Genomic DNA, 23,789 nt, shown 5'->3' with positions numbered 1-23,789 from the left:
TTGAATGCTGAAATTTATTTCTCTTGTAGACTGGAATGTGCAAGTAGTGCTCTGGCTGGGATTAAGTGCCAAGCACTGAACCCAATGAACTGTGTATTTCTGTAAGCTATTTACAGTGAGTTTGGAATTTCATAAAACTAAAATACAATGCACCAGAGTCTACTCATTTATCTTCTTTTTACATGAACTTTTTAGTGACCAAGGGATCTTCGTGCTTTTAGAGGGATATGAAGCATGCAACTCTGGTTCGGTTGAAGAAGTTTGTCATTTTTGCACTGTATCTGGTAGCTAAAATGTTCAGATTCTGACCATGGAACAGACTTTAGCATGATTATGGTCCAATTGTCAAGCTTGAAAGAAATGCCACCTCATCAGAGAGGTCTTTCTAGACTATCCAATGAAATAGTTCCTCTCTACTCTTATTCCCTAGCTCACTCTCTTCTTCGTTTCTTTCACACAGCTACCATTGTTCCTAGTTATTTAATTAATTGACTGTTTGCGTGCTTATTTATTTTCCTCTCTACTTCACCCAGATGTAAACTCCTTAACAGCAGGGACCATACCTGTCTTGTTCATAGTGGCCCTCCTAATGCCCAGCACAATGTCTGGAATGACATGTGTATTAGATGAAGGAAGAACCATCATAATTTAAAATTTACGTTTGAAAATCATATGTGCTAATTACCCAATTCCTCATTTTTTTTAATCTTTTGGTTATAAGATAAAAGGAACAAGCAACACTTCTTTCTTTCCTCCTAGCGGTAGACAGTTTGTTGCATTTCTGCGAGAGGAGGTAGACAGTTTGTTGCATTTCTGCAAGAGGCCCTGTACAAAAGTGTCTTCAATAGACACCTGGTTAATTAGAATAAACATCAACTTTTTGGTAGTGATGGGGGTTATAGGGTCAGAATCCCAAGTATAGATGAGTCTAAAACATTCACGGTAGAACCACTGTCTGGGACTCATGGTCATTGATGTTCAGGCCCAGTAAACTCCTGATCCTGAGGAAAATCTGTAACTTGAAATCTACTCAATAAAATATTGCTTCGTTGTATGGGCTAACTGGTGAAGAGGTGTTTGTGTGGGGGTATTTGCATCATCAAGATTAGGTGAAGACAGATGAAAAGGTCACAACAAGAAAACAATAGAAAAATCCAGTCATCCTTTTTTCTCAAAGGAAAAAAAAATAAATAAAAAATACCTTGCCATTTTTCACAGCTAATTTATTTAGATCTTAGTGTCTCTTATTTAGGAAGGCAGATAAGTGTCAAGAAGCAGTTTTTTCTTAATCTTAATTTTATGGGGATTGCTGAAATTTTCTGGTTAAATAATACCAGTGCCCAAATAATACCATTTGTTTGGTGAGGACTCAAAGACACCCCACAGGAGCATTGGGAAGAAGCCTGCCCAACAGTGTTGGCATATTGAAACTGTTGTTCTGCCCATTTTTTCCCTTGAATTTCCACTTTTTGAATGAATTTGTCTCTTTTGATCCTAATTTTTATTTCTCTCCAGAACTCATGAACTTAATACATTGACTTCCCTCCAGAAACACTTCCATTTTCTCTGCCTATCAGAACCTCCTGAGCCCATGAAGGCCTGCTTTAGTTTGCTAGGGCTGCCAAAAAAAAAAGGGGAGGGGCACCACAAGCTGGGTAGCTTAAACAGAGAAATTACTTTCTCACAGTTCTGGAGACTAGATCTTTGATCACGGTTGTCTGCAAGTTTGGCTTGCAGGGCTATGAGGGAAGGTTCTGTTCCATGAGGGGTGTGCAATTCAACCCATAACAACCTGGCTCCAGCAGAGTCTGTTCCTCTTGATATTGTGTAACCAAGTCCTAAACAAGCCGTGATAGAATAAGGTCCATGGCTCCATCAGCATGAGGGGTTTTCCTAAGCTCTTGGGTCTAGGCTGAGACTCTAAGACTCACATGTCCATAGAGATGGGATCTCTCAAATTCCTGTTGAATTTCCCAAATCTGCATATTTGGTCTTTTCCATTGGCTTCTGAATGTATGTTCCAGCTTCCCTATACCTTATTCTTCATGGTGGTGACTGGATATTCTGCTTAGCTCTTAACAAACTTCTCTCCTTGTGATAGAAGCTCTCACCTTAGGTTAAGCACCAGAATCATAGAACTACTTCAGACAAGTGAAAAAGATGTATTTTTATTAAATTTTAGTACACATCTCTCATTAAATACCAATGTCTCTACTCTCAGGTCTCACACCAAGAAGAGTGACCAGCCCTACCACTGATGTGGTAACAAACGGGACCACCTTCCAAAAACTGCTGTTTGTACAACAGTGTTGCTGCTCACATGCTAATTAAATACTAACAACTAATGGGATCTTACTTTATCAACTCTCTGTGCAATAATAAAATAATAATAATAGTAATACCATTTACTCAGTATTCACTAAATGTCAGTCATAACTCTGTAAGGTAGACACCACTTCTGTCCCTGTTTTTCAGATAAGAAAACTAAGCCTTAAGATGTCAGGGTGGATCATTTACTAGTTATACAACTAGTAAATGGTTGACATAGTATTTGAATTTGGGTGCGCCTAGAATTTAAGCACACTTTGCTATACTGTTAGCTATTCTCCCCTACCTTGCATTTACTACCAAGTGGTCTCTCCTAACTCAGGTAGGCTAGTTTTTGGCATCTTTCCTGATTTGCCAGACCATTTGGAACCCCAGCATGTCTTGAGGAAAATGCCTCCATGATAGGACACGGCTACCAGCTCCTAACCTTCAGCTTCTGCTTATTCTCTTTTATGTTCTTGAATCTGTTTTGCTACATCTTGTCCTACTTCCTGTGCTTTCCATGTTAAAGGCCATCTTCCAAAACACCTACAGAATTATCAAGGGGACTAAAATTTTCATTTGCAAAATAATCAATGAGTATTTTGTGCCATAATCTAAAATGCTTCCAATAGTCAACTGTTAGGAAAATCTGCCTCTGAATGCAGACATGGTATAAGCAGCAGACATCTGCCCAGTTTCAGTATTGGTCGTAGAAAAGTCTTTTTAAGTTTACACCTCATAATATGCTATTGCAGGAAAATGCTTCTTAGCAGTTTTCATAGAATCTTGTCTTTTACACAACAATAAAAGGCAATTCTCCATTTCTGTGCAGCTATTTAGCAAATTAAAATTCTCTTCTCAAGTTTGAGAGGACAAAAGAGTAGTTAAGGATATTTGATTTGAGATAATCACTTACACTATGGGTGAAAGCCAAAGTTGTTCCTTATAATGCAATAACCACTGAATTTTAAATAAGTAACACAGATGAGTCTCATTCTATGCATAGATAAATAGTTGTATGAAAATCAAAAATTTTTAAATGGAATTACATTTTAAATATATAATATCCATGAATTACTCATAGGATTTTTTATAGTAGAATGTTTGTTTTGTATAAATAATTGCTTGGTATTCACTAATATGAATTCAGTTACTTAATTATGATAGTGAATTTGTTTTTAAAAAGAACATATGTAGTATACACACAAAGTACATATAAAGTACACATATTTATAACAGTTTCAGAAAGAAAAGAAATAATGCATGTTTGTAAAGGACATTGATATTTCTAAAATTGTAAATATAATGTTTGATATTTGAAAAATAAATGTATTAAATTATAGGAAATACTATATCATTCTGGCTTAAGGTGGGCAAAAGTTAGCAACCATAAAAGAAGAAAGCAGAAATCAGAGATTTTTAGTTTTAGCTAAGGACCAATTTATACTTTTAGTATAGCATTTCTGTTTGTTCAACTTTTTTTTTTTTAAGATTTTACTTATTTGAGAGAGAGAGAACACACAAGCAGTGGGAGGGGAAGAGGGAGAGAGAGAGAATCTTCAAGTAGACTCCCTGCTGAATGCAGAGCCCAACATGGGGCACGATCCCAGGAACTTGAGATCATGACCTGAGCTGAAGTTGGAGGCTTAACTGACTGAGCCACCCAGGTGCCCCATTGTTCAACTTGTTTCTTAGGAAGTTTTACCTAAAGAATTTTGTCTTCTGTCACATGCTGTCCTATATTCCATAGGTGTTACTGTTGAAGTAATTTCAAACCCTTTCCTTAGTGAGCTAAAAGTTGTGTCATACTCCCCTTTAAAATGGACTCAAACCAGTTTTCTCTTATGAACTAAAACTAAAACGTTGAATACTATATCCTGCTAGTAGGGTTCTCACTGGTTAAATAAATGAAAAGATGATCAATAAACATATCTGGTTACCATAATAAATCTCTTTTTAAATTATTATATGGAGTCTGATTATAAAGGTCAAGTCAGATAAAAAAATTAAAATTTCTACATCTGGAAAACACAAAGCAAATACACAGTTTTATTGTTTTTAACTGGCTAGAGGTTACACATTATATTACTTTTATTATAATGGGGAGGTGCATTCATTTTAATCCATACCTAATATAATGGAATGGTGGTCTTCCAAAAGATATGTCCATATCCTAATATCCAGAACCTATGAATATGACCTTATTTGGAAAAAGGGGTCTTTGTAGATATAATTAAGTTAAAGGTCTTTAGGTAAGATCTTTCTGAATTATCTGGGTGAGCCTAAATGCAATGACAAGTGTCCTTGTAGCAGAAGAAAAAACAGAGAGACACAGAGAAGGACATATGAAGACAGAGGTAGAGATAGGAGTGATGCAGGCCATAAGTCAAGGACCATTTGCATCCACTAGAAGCTGGAGGAGACAAGGAAGAATTCTCCCCTGGAGAGTTCTGAGAGACTACAGCCCTACTGACATTTTGATTTTGGACTCCTGGTCTCCAGAAATGTGAGAGAATAAATTTCTGTTGTTTTAAGCCATCAGGTTTGCGGTAATTTATTATGATAACCTCAAGAAACTAATACATACATCATACAGGCAGGGAACAATATGCTAAAGAAAACAAATGACCCATTGTTATTGGTTCTTCATGCTGGGCAAGAAGGAAGAAAACAAGCCATTAGGAATGTTCATCTTGTGCTCTCCACTGAAAGAAGAGCTTTGATAAATCAGTCTTTCACCTACTTCTACTAACAAGATGTAAAATCTTTAGTTACTAATTTTTTTTAGAGAGAGAGAATATGTGCCCCCATGTGAGGAGGGAGGGGTAAAAAAAGAGGGAGAGAGAATCTTAAGCAGGCTCCATACCCAGTGGGGAGCCTGATGTGGTGCTCGATCTCATGACCCTTAGATCATGACCTGAGCTGAAATCAAGAGTCAGATGCTTAACTGACTGAGCCACTCAGGGACCTCTTTAGTTATTCATTTTTATTGATGTATAGCACACACCTTATAAAGTATGCAAGTCTCAAGTGATCAATTTTTTTACATGTATGTTTATGTGTTAATGTTTTGAGTTTCTACACACACACACACAAATTGTGTAACTATAACCACTACTCAGATGAGGACACAGAATATTTCCAGCATACTAGAAGGCTCCTTTTTGCCTCTATCCTATCAAAACCCACCTATCTACAATTCCCTCCTGAAACAAGTATTCTGACTGATTACTTTTAGGAGTTATTACATTTTATAGAAAGGTTTTATTATAAAAAGTTTTATAAAAAACACAGACTGTCTTTTTGTGTGTGTGTCATTTTGCTCATGGTTATGTTCTTAAAAATCATTCATGTTAATTGTATTAAGCAATGGTCCCATTTCTTTTTAACTCCTAGGCAAGTGAATAGTCCACAAAATATTGATTTATTCTACCGTTAATGGACCTTTGGGTTGTTAGTTTTTGGTGATTGTGAAGAAAGTTGTTAAGAATTCTTGACTTGTTTTTAGTGGACGTATTCATTCATTCCTCTTGGGTATATATGTAAGAGTGGAATTATTGGTCATAGTAGTCATATATTTAGTTTTAATAGTTACTATCAAGTACTATTCCAAAGTTATTGTATTAATTTACACCCCCACCAACAATGTATGAGAGTTTCACTTGCTCTACATCCTTGCCAATGCTTAGAATTGTTAGTCTTTTTAGTTTTAACCATTTAGGTAGGTGGTAAGTGGTATCATATTTTGGGTTTTAATTTGCACTTCCCTATTGAGTAATGATGTTGAACATCTTTTCATGTGCTTATGGGCTATTTTGATAGCCTCTTTCATAAAATGCCTTTTTAAGTCTTTTGCTCATTAATTTATTTTTCCTTTTTTAATTGAAAATACTTTTCTGTTTTTACTTGGGCAAATCAGGAGCCGAAATAGTTACTCCTTTATGGTCAAAATTTAATTTTTCTGTGCATTGATTTATTCTCAGAGAGCTTTAAACCTTGATGCATTTTGTGTTCATCTTTATATACATTGTAGATTTGACCCTGGTTCTCAGTTTTTCTATCTTAATTGTAGTCCCCCAAATAATTTTTGAATATAAAGCTATTGTTATATTGTCTGCTATCAGAATGCACAATCTTTTGGTATACATATATAAATTAGATATCCCTATAGATTGATTATTTATTAAATATCAATTAACATTAATATAATTACTATATTAGTAATATTATAGTAGTATCAATACTAATATATTAATATATAATATTTATTAATATGTATAGTAATAATATTCATAATAGTGACCAATGAGAGAATAAGTGATTTATATGAAGTTGGACACCCAAGATTAGTGTTAGAGCTCCCCAACTACTCAGATTCAAATTTTTTCATCCAGCTGTATTTTGTGATATTTATAGAGACTGTTCCATATTTTTCTCTCAAGTTCTTGATTTATTTTCTTAACACATCATAAATGCTATTACAGAATAAAACCATTGTAAGTAATAAGAGAATAAGCTGTTCTTTGGTTGTTAGAATATCCTGGTGTGTATTTATGCCCTGGGCCTAGAGACCTATCTACTATGTAAAATAATGTGTTCAGAACATTTAGTGTTATAAATTATGAAAAATAAATTCCCAGGGAATAAATAATTTGCTTTTAATATTAAAATACTTTATCTTTCTAATTAAAAAGGTTGATTCTAAAAACCTAAAGCTAAGATTTGTTTAGCTTCTGGATTTTTTGGGTTGTTTTGTTGTTTTAATGGGGAGAAAAAGAGAAATTGCCTAATGTTGGCTTACGCATATGGCCTTATCTTGGGAACAGTCATAAGGTTTTAATAGAAAGTATAGAACATTAAAAATAGGATTTTAGGTGCTACTTTCTTGGGCTTGGTTAGAGGACAGAACAATTTCACAGTGGTTTTATGAGCACTCCTGATGTGTAATATTTATTTTTATTTGCTCTTCATTTATATTTAGTGCGTGTTGTAAAGCTGCATAAGGCTATCAAGTAACATTAGAAGTTATAATGGGAGACAGCCCTTAATGAGGATTTTTTTTTAAATATTCACTTTGAAGTGTATTAAAGACATATTCAGCTGAATAAAGCAGCCTCTATGCATCATAGATTTAATTCATACACATAAAACCTTTCCATGTACTTGCAGAAATAACACAAAGATCAATAACCTGAAAGGATGGAGGAATGAAAATACATGGTGGATGAGGCTCCTTTGTATGAGACAGGAGAAGGAATATTTAAAGCTTAGCGTCAGATTAATATGGTCTGTTTTACATTTTGCCTGCTACATTACCAGCAAGTTGAATCTATTTCCAGAATTTTAATCAAAGCCACTGAAGGAGAAAGTGGGCAGTCAGAAAAATGAACCTGGTGGAGGACTAAGGACTTTCCTTCAGCAGAACAGTATATCCTCAATGGCCTGTTATCTCCTTATTGTATAAGGACCTCATCTTTGAGTTTTGTTGGACAACTACATACATAGCCTGTGAAGTTATGATAAATAATGATAACATCATAATACCAAGAAAATTGCCCCAATTTTTGCCTTTAAAAATGTTAGAATATAAAACAACAGAAGAACTGGTTCTCGATATGTTTGGCATTTTAAGAATACATAGTGGAAATCACTCTAGGCATTCAAAAATTACATACTGATCTCATGACTATTTGCACATGAAACATGAGAACAGGATGATCTTAAATGCAGTAGTTATTGCCACTGATATTATGGGCTGAAGACAGTTGGTCTGGCTTACTCTGCTCTCCCTTCCTCACAGCTCCATGTGTCCTTTCCAGAGCTTTGCAGGAGATACTAGAAGTATGAAGAGCTATGAGAGGGTAAAGCAGGATCTTTCCTCAGTCAAGGCTAAACAGCAGGGGCAGACTCACATGCCCACAGGGACTGGGCAGGCTGAGTTTAACAACTCAAATGGAGTGACAGAAAACAAATAACAGACCTCAGAGTTAAGAAGTACTTGTGACTATGGAAAACCAGAGAGTGCATGCTTGGTTAAAGGGGCAACTATTACCTAACTCCAGTCAATTGCATGAAGGTCTGCTGTCGCAGTTTGATCATTGTCCCTATAGACAAAATTAGGAATGAATTCATGAAACCCTGGGGGAGGGTTGTTCTTATTAAAAATGTTATTGCTTAATCGATCACTCATATGGGTAAAATAGCCACAGTTTTCAGTGCAGTAAACCTACTGTCAAACTTGAGATCATAAAGCCAAGGTTTTTCATCAATGTCACAGCCTTGGTTTGAATGTATTCCTTTGGAAAAGACTAATCGAAGGAGTACCTGTAATGAGTCACGTAACTGGAAGAGTTATAAAGAAGGATGATATGCATTATGCGTCTTCATAGTCTAGCAGACGCACTGGTTGATACAATTTAAATGCAGTCACAAAATAAAGGTTATATAATATAACATGTTTCATACAATGATACATTATTTTATACTTTGAACAAACTATTTCAATATTTCTCTTGACTTCTAACTATGTAACAATTCAAAACAACAAAGTATTTTCTCTTAATTTTAACCCTTGAATTTCTAATTTCTTATGGACTGTCAATGTGAAATTACAATACTGACTCCATTTATGCACAGAGCTGGAGTGCTTACGTATTGAAAAGCAGTTAGATTAGAAGGAGATTGTGTTAGTACTTTCATGGGAAGTATTAGAAGCCCCTGATTCTAATCTAATTTTTTTGTTTGGCATTTTAAGAATACATAGTGGAAATCTTTCAGGGGCTAAAATTTACTCATTCTTCATATTTTTTTCAGTCATTGCCTTTGCCTGACTCTGAAGTGAATAGCAACAAACATCTCTTACTTCTGGTCTCTTTTTTTGTTTAAGATTTCTTTATTTATTTGAGAGAGAGAGCATGAGTGGGGTGAGGGGCAGAGGGAGATGCAGACTCCCCACTGAGTAGGGAGCCCGACATGGGGTTCGATCCTGGGACTCCAGGATCATGACCTGAGCTGAAGGCAGATGCTTAACTGCCTGAGCCACCCAGGCGCCCTACTCTTACTTCTGGTCTTGACACCGGTTCTGACAAGGGTGGGGAGTAAATTGGCAGTTTGGGTTCCACTTGGGTGATGTAGTGTGATATAGTTAATACAGATGTTATCCTGGTAATTTTTGTGCTTGGATAACCTGCGCATCCCTCTTTTGTTACTTCTACAACAGAGTTGAGTATCCAGTAGTCTCAAATGTGGACTTTTCCTCTACTCCTGTCCAGGTAATGGTGAGGTTAGTGTTTTGTGGTGGAGCCTGAGATTCAGCAGTATTTGCGTAACCAGTCTGGAGTTTTTAAAGTTCTTTAGTATCAGAATTTGAATCCCAGAACTACTAGTCAGGTGTCCCTTCCAGAACATCATACAGTCTCACTTCCGCAGGACTGCATTAGAGAAATGAGCAGTATTACAAGGTCAAAATTATTTGGCAAGGCATTTTTTTCCTTTGCTTATATCAAAATGGTCTCTAGCCATGGGATATGCTCCTATAGAATTAATTTCAGATTTTTAAAAATGACATCTATGAGTTCTGGTTTTAATTGCGTCCTTGGCAATAAAATGTTTCTATTGGGAAAATCTGAAGTCATGCACAGCTGCTACAGGAATCATTGTTTTAGAGCTTGTCAACAGTCTGCACACTGGTGTCATTACAGTAGGACTCACACTTCTTACTTCTTTTTTGTTTCTTTTCAAACAACTTTAGGTCTCATAAGAAGATGGTTGTCAAAGACTTTGAAGCATGAACAGTAAGACTAAGTTCGAAAGTGGGCTCTTCTCTGGCACGCAGGGGGAGTGAGGGGAGTGATTAACTAGAGGCATTTTCCTTGGATTTTATTCTTGGCTCCAGCACTGATTTTATTGGATTTTCTTCCTAAGCCACCATCAACTGTGTTATGAACATACATCAACTCTCTGTAGCTACGCAGCTGTGAAATGCAGCAGAGTATCTACTCTGCTAAGGAAAAAAAAAAAAAAAACATTTTCAAACCTCTTATTTTACATTCTTATGAATTTTGGACAAAAACATTCTACACTCCCTGGAAGTTATAGTTTCTCAGTTTCAGTTTCAGACTTGGGTGATCTTCCTACACACACAATTATGTTCTATGTTCTGAAGATTATTGAGTGTACTGCCCATTGGTCTTTAATATACATTCTTCAAATCCCATTTTTGCTTGAATAGTGTCATCTCTATCTTCAGCATATATCAATGACTGGAATAATAAAGATATTTGCCTTCAAGATAAGTTATATTTGAAAGGTGCCTGATGCTGTGCATATGATACGAGCTGGTGTTTTAAAAATGTGCATACACTTACATGCACCTAAGTGAAAATTTGTGAAACTAGATTTATTAGTAAGGCTAGGATGGATTATGCTGCAGTAACAAATTAGCCCTGAAATCCAGTTTAAGACATGCAACACAGGTTAAAGATGAAAAGGGATTTATGTAATAATTACACAAAGACCGTTAAGGCTCAGGCAGCTCTCCAGGATAGCTCCTTTCTATGTGATGACTCAGAAAGCCAGGCCGTTTGCTTCTTGTAGGACTTCCATTTCAACACCTGACTTCCATGATTGCTTCTTAAAGATTTTTAAAAATGTTTTATTTGTCAGGGAGAGAGAGAGCGAGCACAAGCAGGGGGAGGGGCAGAGGGAGAAGCAGGCTCCCTGCTGAGCAAGGAGCCCGATGCGGGACTCAATCCTAGGACTCTGGGATCATGACCTGAGCCCAAGGCAGCCGCTTAACCAACTGAGCTACCCAGGCATCCCTCATGTTTTCTTCTTAAAGGGAAGATAGGATCTCGAAGGCCACAGTTTGGAAGTGATCTGCATTACTTCCACTTAAATTTCACTGCTTCAAACAGAGTTTCTGACCTTTGACCATTGGCATTTGGGGCCACACAGTTCTCTGTTGGGGATGGACTGTCCTGGGATTGGTAGGATGGGTAGCAGCATCCCTCTTCACACTAGATGCCAGAAGCACCGCCTGCAGCTGTGATAGCCAAAGATGTCCCCAGACATTACTAGATGTTTCCTGATGGTTGGCGGAGGTGGGGAGAAATTGCTCTTGGTTGAAAACCACTGAACTGGAACTAGTAATTTAGCTGTGACTGTAAGACTATTGGGGGAAAAAGTCTTCTTGTGTTTAGAGGAAGGGGGAAAACCAGATATGGGTATGTACTGGTAGTCTGTAATGCATTTGCTAATGGAAATAGAGAAATTTTGTCCTTTTACTCTATACCTAAACATATATGAAAATGTTGATGTGTTTTAACATAAAACAAAAAATATTGCATGTCCAAAGTAAATTTAACAATTCTTAAGAGCTAATTAAGTTTACTAAACTGGAAAAAGAAGAATTTATAGTGAAAATACATTGAAAGAATTATTAAAGGAAGTGGAAATTATAAGTATTATATTTGATGATGAGAGACTTAAACATTAGCTATAATGTAAATATGAGTGTTAGAACCAATTAATGTGGCTGTGAAAACTTATCTAGCATCTATGAGCAGATGTTTAGTGCTGAAAATAATTTTTATTAGACATTGAAATAATCATTTCTAGGATAGACTAGTTCAATGTACACCTGTTCACACATGTTGACTTTGGTAATTTGCTGTATAAATGTGTTACTAAATTATGTGTATTAGTCATGGAATAAAGAATATTAGTCATGGGGTAATTAGAATGCTTCTGGTCACAGAGATAGAAACCTGGTGGAACTATCTTCTGGGGGAGATAGAGATAGAGAGACAGAGAGATAGAGATAGAGACAGGAGAGAGAGAGAGAGAGATTTATTAGAAGGAGGTTTTGTTGTACAATAGCAAAGGTTTGTTTGTTGTTCACGTTGCATTCTGGTATAGCTGTGCTCCACATACTTCTCATTCTGGGACCTGGGCTGAAGAAGCAGCCCCTCTCTCAGTATCGTGTAAGAAGAAAAAAATAATCATACAGCCTGCTGGTGGTTCTTAAAGTTTCTGTGTTCATGTATCATAAATTACTTCTGCTTGTATTCTATCAGTTAAAGCAAGCCACACGGCCAATCCTCCCACAAGGAGATACTGCATGTGACATGACCACAGCGGGGACATAGAGTCTTGTTACAGAGGGGGCAAGAGATCACTGTGAACAGTAGTAGAATCTACCCTAGATGCTGAGATGGATTACTGAAGATGGGGACCGACAGAAATGGCGGCACAACTGTGACCATCTCTGCTTCTCTCTGTTCTAGCTGCATTCTTTCCAACTATGGAAAGTAGGAGGAAGTCAACAGTGGTCCTAGACATACATTCCCCTAATTAGCAACAAAAAGAAGAAGGACTTCTCTCCAGTGCTTAGTTCTGAACATCCCTGATGGGCCAATTTGTGAGAAGGAGTTTTTGCTTTATAGTAAGTTGACTGATTGGCTATGCCCATGTGTCCACTCTATGTGGTTGAAAGAAGACCACTGAGATTTCAACCCATCTATAATCTCTTGAGTGAAGAGTGTCTCCCTAAAGGAGGGCAGGGGATGCTGTTGCCAGAAGCAGGTAAAGGTGCTGGAAAGACTGGAAAATATGTCCACTGTGTATAGAGATGATGTCATTGACAAGTAGTCCAGAGTATAAAGAGACAATATAAAAAATGAATTTTCCATCTTTATTCAAGTTTTTGATCCCCTTATTTCATAGTTACACAAAATTTTTACCCTAATCAGGGGGTAAAGGTTGCAGAAGAGCTCAAACATCGGTTGGGGGGAAAATAATTCCCCAAATCCTCCTTATAAACCTTCGAGTAGGGATCCAGAACAATAAAACCTTATTACTCCATTAAAATAATATTGTTAACTGACAAAGAAGATAAACTTGTTTACTCTTGTTCCCAATTATTGATTTTTTCAGAAACTCTTTCGATGTCCTGAGATGCCTTAATGTAAAGAGTTGAAAACAGGTCAGTGAACCAAGTTATATATTATAGCCATTTCTAGACATGTCCGAGATAAAGAGGAGCTCAGATTATAGTCATTGACTTTGAAGTGTTAGCAGGTTAGATGTGGAGAGGGAAGCATTCACATGTTGAAATAATAGCACAAAGTTCTCTCTGACAAACACCAAAAGGATAGAGACAATGAGCCTTTCACAGCCAGAGCTGTTTCAGTCCTTGGCCAAAGAAGTGTAGGAAAATGAGAACCCTGAGATCACAGGGGCAAAGTGGGCAGTTGGGGCTAGTTTAGTATAGTGCTCATTGTGGTACAGGCTCCATTCCTAGGGAACGTGTCTGTCTAGGCAGGCAGGTGGACTGTGGTGTCAGGAGGATTTGGCAGCAGGTTCTGGAAAGTCAACTTTCCCTATTAGGGCATTGGTTCTTAACCCAGAGAACATTTGAGGATGTCTGGAGATAATTTTGGTTGTTACACCAAAATGGGCAGTGATGCTACTGGTACCTAGTGGGTAGACAGCGTGGATACACATCCTACCATGCACTGGACAGCCCTTCACACAAAGAATGAGCCAGCCCAAAATATCAGTAGTGTCAAGGTTGGAAAACCTTGCATTAGGAAGTTCTGTGGAGATGACAGATCTGGACTAGGGTAAAATGTAAATAGAAGAAATGTATGTCAGAGTCGTAAAGAATGAACCCATGGGAGTATGTGCTTGATTGGGTAGACCCACAAAAAGCTTGTTCTGGATTTCCTCATCTTAATTTCTTGCATTTCAGTTTGGGGCCATAATTGGCCATCCTTTCCTTGACAAAATCCTAACAAGTCTATTAGAGTTGGAAGGAACCTTAGAGGTAATCTAGCTCCCAGGTCAGGGAAACTCTGATGTCTTCAGTGGCCGGACTATGTGACACAGGTCAGAAGTAAAGTCCAAGAGGGGCCCCGTCAGCTGACAGGACCTAAAAGAAACAACACCCTAGTAGCAATGAGCATACTTACCACCCAGATCTTGGTTTCTAATTCTATTCTCCAATAAAGGGAACGAGGGCACTTGGAGAAATGGGTGATCCTAAGAGTGGGGCAGGAATTATAAAACATGAGTCATGAGCATTTTATAGTATCAGAAAGTAAGAAAGTGCTAAAAAAAATTCCAAAAGCTGTGTTGAGGGTGGTATGTCAAAGGAGAAAAGAATTCAATTGAAAAAGCTTCAACTAGCAAACACGAGAAAAATTTGAGCAATAAAATAAATAAAGTAGTATTGGATTATAATCCAAATTATAAAATAAATATGCATGAGTCCATATTGATATAAATAAGTGACTGAATAAATCTGAAAGGTGGAGAAGAGACAAATCTCCCATGCAGAAGAATTCCAAATAATTCATGTAGATATTCCACTTTGAGGACCAGGAATGTTACTACCCACTCCTTAAGTGTGGGCTGCACACAGTTGCTTCCCTATAGTGTATTCAGCATAGAAAGGAGGAAAAAGTAACTTTACAGTGGAAAAGCCTAACAAACACTACTTCAGCCAGGTGATCAGGTCAATATCAGCAGTCATAAATCAGGCCAATAGTATGTACCCTCAATATGATTTGAAGAAAATGTCACTTTATTCTGTGATCTTCCTCCCCAAAACCCATAACCCGAGTCTATTTATGAGAAAAATAACAGACAGATTCAAATAGATAAGCATCCTGCAAAATACCTGACCAGTACTCCTCAAAACTGTCAAAGTCATCAAGAACAAATAAAAGTCTTTTAGGCAACAAGTAGGGAAATTCAAATAAGCTAAGGATTTTAGTTCATAATGGTCTGCCAATATTGGTTCATTACTTGTAACAAATTACCATGACTAATATAAAATGGTAATAACAGGGGAAGCTGGATACAGGGGATATATGAAAACTCTGTACTATCTGGTCAATTTTTCTGTAAATCTAAAACTATTAAAAAAATGAAGTATATTGGGGCGCCTGGGTGGCTCAGTCGGTTAAGCATCTGCCTTCGGCTCAGGTCATGTTCCCAGGATCCTGGGATCGAGCCCCACGTTGGGCTCCCTGCTCAGTGGGGAGTCTGTTCCTCTTTCTCCTTCTGTCCCCCTTCACTCATGCTTTCTCTCACAAAAAAACAATGGATTTGGCTTGCAGTAAGACCCGGTCCATAGATAACCAATTTGTAACCCTTAGTCTGGTCAACCATCCTTTATTTTGCAGATAATACGCTCTACCACACAACTATCAATTTCACAGTCACTTCCGGGGTATGTTGTTTTCTCTCTAAGCAGCCTCTGCCATGGGCACAATGCTGGACTGGTGAAAGCAGAAGCAGTAATGACCACAACAGTTCATCTTTGCTCATCATTTTTAGATATATGCGACTAGACCAACGCTGGAACTTATTACATAAGAAAAACAAAAATAAGGAAACCGAATTCTAAACATAGCTAAGTTATTAGAAGAGCAATTCTAATATTTGCCAAACGTTTTTTAAGAAATAAAGGAATAACCTATTCTTTAGCTTGTCATGAAGTTCACAGCAACTAAAATTGGTGAATAAAGTAGCCTTGTGGGTCTTTTTTTTTTTTTTTAACACTGGTAATGGAGATAGAATAAATGAAAAATCTGGGGAGTTATAAAAATCTGAAATTGTTTGAATGATACAGGATGAAATATTTAAGTAGGAATCAAAATCAGGCTAATTCCTAACTTAGCCAAGCTGTAATTTTCATGACTAGGGACATGACAGAACCTGATGATGAAATTAGAAAAATATTGCTATGGTTGAATACTTTGATGTTATTAATGCACTTTAGATGAATTGATATTCTTGTAAATGAGCAATGAGCATAGCATATGAACATAAAATAGATTCTTTAGAAGTGTTATTAATCTTTTAACATGGGAATACTCTACATTCATCATCAATTTGAAAATTGACTATTTTTATTTTGAAAAATGGGTTATAATTTTACAGATTTTCAAAGTCAATTATTGATTTTAAAAAGGCATACTTACTGAGGGCTCTGGGGGAGTGGGGGGATCAGTTAGCCTGGTGATGGGTATTAAAGAGGGCACATAGGGAATGGAGCACTGGGTGTAATATGCAAACAATGAATCATGGAACACTACATCAAAAACTAATGATGTAATGTATGGTGATTAACATAACGTAATAAAATTAATTTTTTTTAAAAAAGGCATACTTAATGGAAAGGAAATGTGGTTTTTCTTTCATCATCAAATCAGACCCTTGGAATTTGACAAACCAGTCCCAGTTCCCATCTTCTTTCTTATGTGTTAAAAATTGGTAATATTTTTGAGCACTTGCTCTGGATTATCTGATTTGATCCAGGATATAATCCTCAGAGGAGGAATTACTGTTTTACTACTTGAAAGATGTGGACACTGAAGGTGACATAGCTACTAAGAGGCAAAACTGGGATTTATCATGTATTTACCCTCTATGTTCTACTGGCATACATTAGTTTATAAAAATAAAGACTGATCATGTCTTATCTACTTGAAAGCCTGCATTGGTTTCCCATTCCTATGAAGAGCAAGACTCAGGGAAGTCTTCTTCTATTATCTGTCTGCCACCCATCACCATCATCCAGAAGAGATAAGATGGCCTTGTTATATGTTCCCATACAACAGATATCCCTATATAATCTTGTTATTTTTATTTGATAGCACTTATCACAAATTCAGTTGTATATTTTTTTGATTATCTGTTCAATAGTTTTTAACCCATAGTTTGTAAGCAACCTCAGAACAGAGACAATACAATTCATTGGTGCCTCCCCAGCATCTAGACCAGTCTCTGGGATATAGTAGACTCTGAAGGATATATATTGAAGGAATGGATGGTAAAGGGAAATTTATTTTAACAGAACAGCCTGGGGGGCTCAGTCAGTTAAGCGTCTGCCTTCGGCTCAGGTTATGATCCCAGGGTCCTGGGATTGAGCCCCACATCAGGCTCCCTGCTCAGTAGGAGTCTTCTTCTCCCTCTCCCCTGCTCATGCTCTCTCTCTCACTAGCTCTCTCTCCCTCAAGTAAATAAATAAAAAAATCTTAAAAAAAGAGAACAGCATAACATTTAAATAGAGTGCCTTAGACTCTTACTCCACGTGGCAGAGTATCTTATAGTAAGACTCTTTGTTATTCTTCAAAATTAAATGTCCTTTGATAAAGTACTAGATGGAATTGTTCTGACTAAAGTCTATTTTTCATTCAATGAAATGAAAGTGGGGCATAAATATATCAAAGGTTTGTATACAAATTATGTATTTACTCTTTTCTTCTGGCATTACTACACTAAGAAATATCTACTACTACTATCTACTAATCTTTGGCCTTATTATTTTCTGGGTTTTTTTTTTTTTTGGTTGTTTACTTTTTTTATTACAGGAATTTTATATACATAGATAAACATTTAAAAATGTTCATAAAAATTTCCATAATAAATAAATTCTCCTAAAAATAACTTTTATTATGGGGAAGTTCAAATAAATAAATAAATAATTTAATATACACAGATACATAGATTTGAAAATATACATATATATGTATTATACATTATATATATAGTATATACACTATATATTATATACAATGTACATTATATTTGTGTATATTATGGGGACTTTGAAATATACATATGCATTGAAAATATATACATATATATTTAAAAATTCCCATAATAAAAAAGTAAAAGTATAGTTATGTATACATATCTATATATCTACACACCCACACACAGAGAGTAAATTAAACCCTATATGCTAATTATTGAGTTTCTGCACTTACTAATATATGGTCATTCTTGTTTTATCAGTCCCCCATCCATTACCACTTCTAGATTGTTTGGAAGCAATTCCCAGACATATCTTCTCATTGTAAATATTTCAGTATGTATTTCTATAAGAAAAGGACTCTTAAATATGATGTAACCATACCATTATCACAAAAACATATTTCATTAACATCAAATATCTTGCCAGTGTTCACATTTTCCCAGTTGTCTTATAGGATTTGAAAATTATTTTTCAATTTATTTGAATTGGGTTCTAAATAAGATCCATATGTTGAAATGGTTGGTATCTCTCTTAAACTATAGGATTCCTTTCTATCTCTTTTATTTTCTTGAGTATTACCTGGAGTTAAGTAAATCATCCTCATCTTAGAAAAAAAATAGTTCATCCAATAATATTTAACCCAAAGGTAATTCTATGTATATTGGCCCTGAAGAATTGTTGGTCCTATTAAGTAACTATTATTCCTAGTTGTTACTCATGGCATCTTAATGATTTAGAAATCAGATAAGATGATCCTTGTCAAAATCCATATGGCCTGGCATCAGGCACTCCTAGCAAGGATGGAGGGAACAGAATTTTGTGAAGAAAAGAAAAGGTTCCCTTCCAATAAATTGAGTAAATCTTTTCAACCAGCTTATTGTTTTGATATTCCATGGCTGATAGGAAGGACTGAAGAAAAACATGGATAACCCAAAGGGAGCATCATGACTGTCTCTTAGAGTGTCAGAATTTTAATGTTTTCTCTACTACTGGCTGAGAGTGTGAATGGGTGATGAAGTAACATACAAAATACAGGAATAAATCCATCCAGCCCAAGAAGCTCACCGAAGGGTAAGATATAATCATTCTGAAAATTTTCTCTTCTGAGAACTGCATGAGGAGTTTATTGATTGAGGGAAGGCAGAGTAAAACAAATATTTTCAAGAATATTTTCAAAAGATTTCACATTATGGTGATTTTGGATATTGTGTATTTGCTTTGTCTGGATAGCTGACATCTCCCACTTTTCAAAATCTGTGTATGGCTTGGTTTGTGCTAACAAATTCCCTTGTCACACCCATCCATTTGTCATGTACAAGACTCTTTATCTTCAGGTTTTCCAAGGGTTGCCTTTACTCATTCTGGTTCCACAATGCACTGCCCTTAATAAACAGAGAATCTGCTACTGACCTACTAAGAGTAGCTTTTCCAGTACCAAGCAGTAAAAGGATGATGCCGCAGTGAGTTCTAGTCAATTGTTCTTATTCTTCCTAATCTTCCATTATGTCCTAAGTCAGTGGTTCTCAAATGTGGCTGCAAATTACAACTATTTGTTAAACTTACAACAAGATAAAGCAGTGATGCTTGAGTGTCATGCACCAAAGAGTCTGATTAATTGTTCTGGATTGGGCCTGGACATCTATCTCTGTTTCCAATATAGAGCCAGATTTGAGCATGTTTGTTCTAGATGCCATATACAATGGCAGACCATGCAGATGATGGCCTTGTTCACAGGAAACTTACATTCTGGTGTGAAAAAGGAGAACTACCATAAACAGATGGATAAGATGAATTCATACGGTGCAAAGTTCAACAAAGAGGATAGAAATAGAAGAAGAAGGTAAAGGGTTACTGAGGGGCAGCTACTCTAGAAAAAGTGGTCAGGGAAGCCCTCTTGGAGGAGGTGAGAATTGAACAGAAACTTGAATGAGTTTATTATGCTCGAGAGAAGAGGAGCAGAGAAGGAAGATATTTCTTTAAATATGGATCATAATATGCAAAATTCATCCATTTTCTTAAGACCTTTATCGTTCTTAGAAAGTTAAGTCCCAGGACTGGAAATTTCAATAGCTTAATTTTCTTGGATGCTTACCTAATGGCAAACACTGGGGATACAAAGATAAGTAAGCCACAAGAAACTGAATCCAGTGCTGCACAAATTAACATATTTGGTATAATATGGAACGTGTTAACCCAGAGGTAATGATAGGAAGGAGCTCTTGATCCATCAGTGGGTTTCAGGCTCCCTTTAGCATACTCCAGGGACTCCTCATTCAGTTTGTTTTCTGTATAGCACTACTTTTCACCTTAATTTTGACTTTTGTCTTTCACATTTAGAAAGGTAGTTTTATTTATTTATTTTTTAATTTTTTAATTTTTTTAATTTGAGTTTTATTTTATTTTTTTAATTTTATTATGTTATGTTAGTCACCATACAATACATCATTGGTTTTTGATGTGGTGATCCACGATCCATTGTTTTCGTATAACACCCAGTGCTCCATGCAGTATGTGCCCTCCTTAATACCCATCACCGGGCTAACCAATCCCCCCTCCCCCCTTCCCTCTAAAACGCTGTTTGTTTCTCAGAGTCCATAGTCTCTCATGGTTCGTCTCTCCCTCCAATTCCCGCCCCCCCATTTTTCCCTTCCTTCTCCTAATATTCTCCATGTTATTCCTTATGTTCCACAAATAAGTGAAACCATATGATAATTGACTTTCTCTGCTTGACTTATTTCACTTAGCATAATCTCCTCCAGTCCCATCCATGTTGATGTAAAAGTTGGGTATTCATCTTTTCTGATGGCTGAGTAATATTCCATTGTATAGATGGACCACATCTTCTTTATCCATTCATCTGTTGAAGGCATCTCGGCTCTTTCCACAGTTTGGCTATTGTGGACATTGCTGCTATGAACATTGGGGTGCATATGGCCCTTCTTTTCACTACGTCTGTGTCTTTGGGGTAAATACCCAGTAGTGCAATTGCTGGGTCATAGGGTAGCTCTATTTTTAAATTTTTGAGGAACCTCCACACTGTTTTCCAAAGTGGCTATACCAACTTGCATTCCCACCAACAGTGTAAGAGGGTTCCCCTTTCTCCACAACCTCTCCAACATTTGTTGTTTCTTTCCCTGTCCATTTTTGCCATTCTAACTGGTGTAAGGTGATCTCAGTGCGGTTTTGATTTGGATTTCCCTGATGGCTAATGATGATGAACATTTTTTCATGTGTCTGTTAGCCATTTGTATGTCTTCTTCAGAGAAGTGTCTTTTCATATCTTCTGCCCACTTTTTGACTTGGTTATTTGTTTTTTGGGTGTTGAGTTTGAGAAGTTCTTTATAGATCTTGGATACCAGCCCTTTATCTGTAGTGTCATTTGCAAATATCTTCTCCCATTCTGTGGGTTGCCTCTTTGTTTTGTTGACTGTTTCCTTTGCTGTGCAGAAGCTTTTTATCTTGATGAAGTCCCAAAAGTTCATTTTTGCTTTTGTTTCACTAGCTTTTGGAGATGTATCTTGAAAGAAGTTGCTGTGGGCGATGTCAAAGAGGTTACTGCCTATGTTCTCCTCTAGGATTTTGATGGATTCCTGTCTCACATTGAGGTCTTTCATCCACTTTGAGTTTATCTTTGTGAATGGTGTTAGAGAATGGTCGAGTTTCATTTTTCGGCATGTGGCTGTCCAATTTTCCCAGCACCATTTATTGAAGAGACTGTCTTTTTTCCATTGCATGTTTTTTCCTGCTTTGTGGAAGATTATTTGACCATAGAGTTGAGGGTCCATATCTGGGTTCTCTATTCTGTTCCATTGGTCTATATGTCTGTTTTTGTGCCAGTACCAGGCTGTCTTGGTGATCACAGCTTTGTAATATAGCTTGAAATCGGGCAACGTGATGCCCCCAGCTTTGTTTTTCTTTTTCAACATTTCTTTGCGATTCGGGGTCTTTTCTGATTCCATACAAATTTTAGGATTGTTTGTTCCAGCACTTTGAAAAATGTCATTGGAATTTTGATTGGGATGGCATTGAAGGTATAGATTGCTCTGGGTAGCATAGACATTTTAACAATGTTTATTCTTCCAATCCATGAGCATGGAATATTTTTCCATCTTTTTGTGTCTTCTTCAATTTCTTTCATGAGTGTTTTGTAGTTCCTAGAGTATAGATCCTTTACCTCTTTGGTTAGGTTTATTCCGAGGTATCTTATGGTTTTTGGTGCTATTGTAAATGGAATCGTTTCTCTAATTTCTCTTTCTACAGTTGCATTGTTAGTGTATAAGAAAGCAACTGATTTCTGTGCATTGATTTTTTATCCTGCCACATTACTGAATTGCTGGATGAGTTCTAGTAATTTGGGGGTGGAGTCTTTTGGGTTTTCCACATAAAGTATCATGTCGTCTGCGAAAAGAGAGAGTTTGACTTCTTCTTTGCCAATTTGAATATCTTTTATTTCTTTTTGTTGTCTGATTGCTGTTGCTAGGACTTCTAGTACTGTGTTGAACAATAGTGGTGAGAGAGTGGGCATCCTTGACGTGTTCCTGATCTTAAGGGAAAGGCTCTCAGCTTTTTGAGGATGATATTCGCTGTGGGTTTTTCATAGATGGATTTTATGAACTTGAGGAATGTTTCCTCTATCCCTGTACTCTGGAAAGGTTTTAATCAGGAAAGGATGTTGTATTTTGTCAGATGCTTTTTCTGCATCGAGAGGACCATATGGTTCTTCTCCCTCCTCTTATTAATGTGTTCTATCACATTGATTGATTTGCGAATGTTGAACCACCCTTGCATCCCGGGGATAAATCCCACTTGGTCGTGGTGGATGATCCTTTTAATGTATTGTTGGATCCTATTAGCTAGGATTTTGTTGAGGATTTTGGAATCCATATTCATCAGGGATATCGGTCTGAAATTCTCCTTTTTGATGGGGTCTTTGCCTGGTTTGGGGATTAAGGTAATGCTGGCCTCATAGAATGAGTTTGGAAGTTTTCCTTCTGTTTCTATTTTTTGAAACAGCTTCAGTAGAATAGGTATTATTTCTTCTTTGAATGTTTGGTAGAATTCCCCAGGGAATCCATCAGGCCCTGGACTCTTGTTTTTTGGGAGGTTTTTGATCACTGCTTCAATCTTGTTACTGGTTATTGGCCTATTTGGATTGTCAGTTTCTTCCTGTTTCAGTCTTGGCAGCTTATAGGTTTCCAGGAAGGCCTCCATTTCATCCAGATTGCTCAGTTTATTGGCATATAGTTGTTGATAATAATTTCTAATAATTGTTTCTATTTCCTTGGTGTTAGTCATGATCTCTCCCCTTTCATTCCTAATTTTATTAATTTGGGTCCTTTCTCTTTTCTTTTGGATAAGTCTGTCCAGTGGTTTATCGATCTTATTAATTCTTTCAAATAACCAACTTCTAGTTTCGTTGATCTGATCTACTGTGTTTCTGGTTTCTAATTCATGGATTTCTGCTTTAATTTTAATTATTTCTCTTCTAATGCATGGCTTAGGCGTTGTTTGTTGCTTTTTCTCTAGTTCTTTAAGGTGTAGAGTTAGTTGGTGAATTCGGGATTTTTCTATTTTTTTGAGTGAGGCTTGGATGGCTATGTATTTCCCCTTAGGACCGCCTTTGCAGTATCCCATAGGTTTTGGACCGATGTGTTTTCGTTCTCATTGATTTCCATGAATTGTTTAAGTTCTTCTTTGATTTCCTGGTTGACCCAAACATTCTTGAGCAGAGTGGTTTTTAGCTTCCAAGTGTTTGAATTTCTGCCAAATTTTTTCTTATGATTGAGTTCCAGTTTTAGAGCATTGTGGTCTGAGAATATGCAGGGAATAATCTCAGTCTTTTGGTATCAGTTGAGACCTGATTTGTGACCCAGTATATGGTCTATTCTGGAGAAAGTTCCATGTGCGCTCGAGAAGAATGAGTATTCTG

At 36.7% G+C, this 23,789-nt stretch overlaps 1 long non-coding RNA gene across 6 annotated transcripts in view; it reads left to right on the top strand.

The window, feature by feature from the left end:
* The window catches only part of LOC118553267 (uncharacterized), a 297,009-nt gene that overhangs the window by 124,664 nt on the left and 148,556 nt on the right, over positions 1-23,789 (top strand). The window contains exon 3 of one of the 6 annotated variants that reach the window (XR_013441577.1): positions 18,764-18,931. The exons of the other annotated variants lie outside the window; for them this stretch is intronic. This is a non-coding gene — a long non-coding RNA (uncharacterized LOC118553267). The remainder of the gene's footprint in view (positions 1-18,763; positions 18,932-23,789) is intronic. 6 annotated transcript variants of the gene reach the window in all.

This window comes from Halichoerus grypus, chromosome 1 (assembly GCF_964656455.1).
Source record: "Halichoerus grypus chromosome 1, mHalGry1.hap1.1, whole genome shotgun sequence".
In the NCBI taxonomy this organism is placed as follows: Eukaryota; Metazoa; Chordata; class Mammalia; order Carnivora; family Phocidae; genus Halichoerus; species Halichoerus grypus.
Note: the sequence above shows the minus strand (reverse complement) of the source record. Positions and strands in the feature narration are given on the sequence as shown.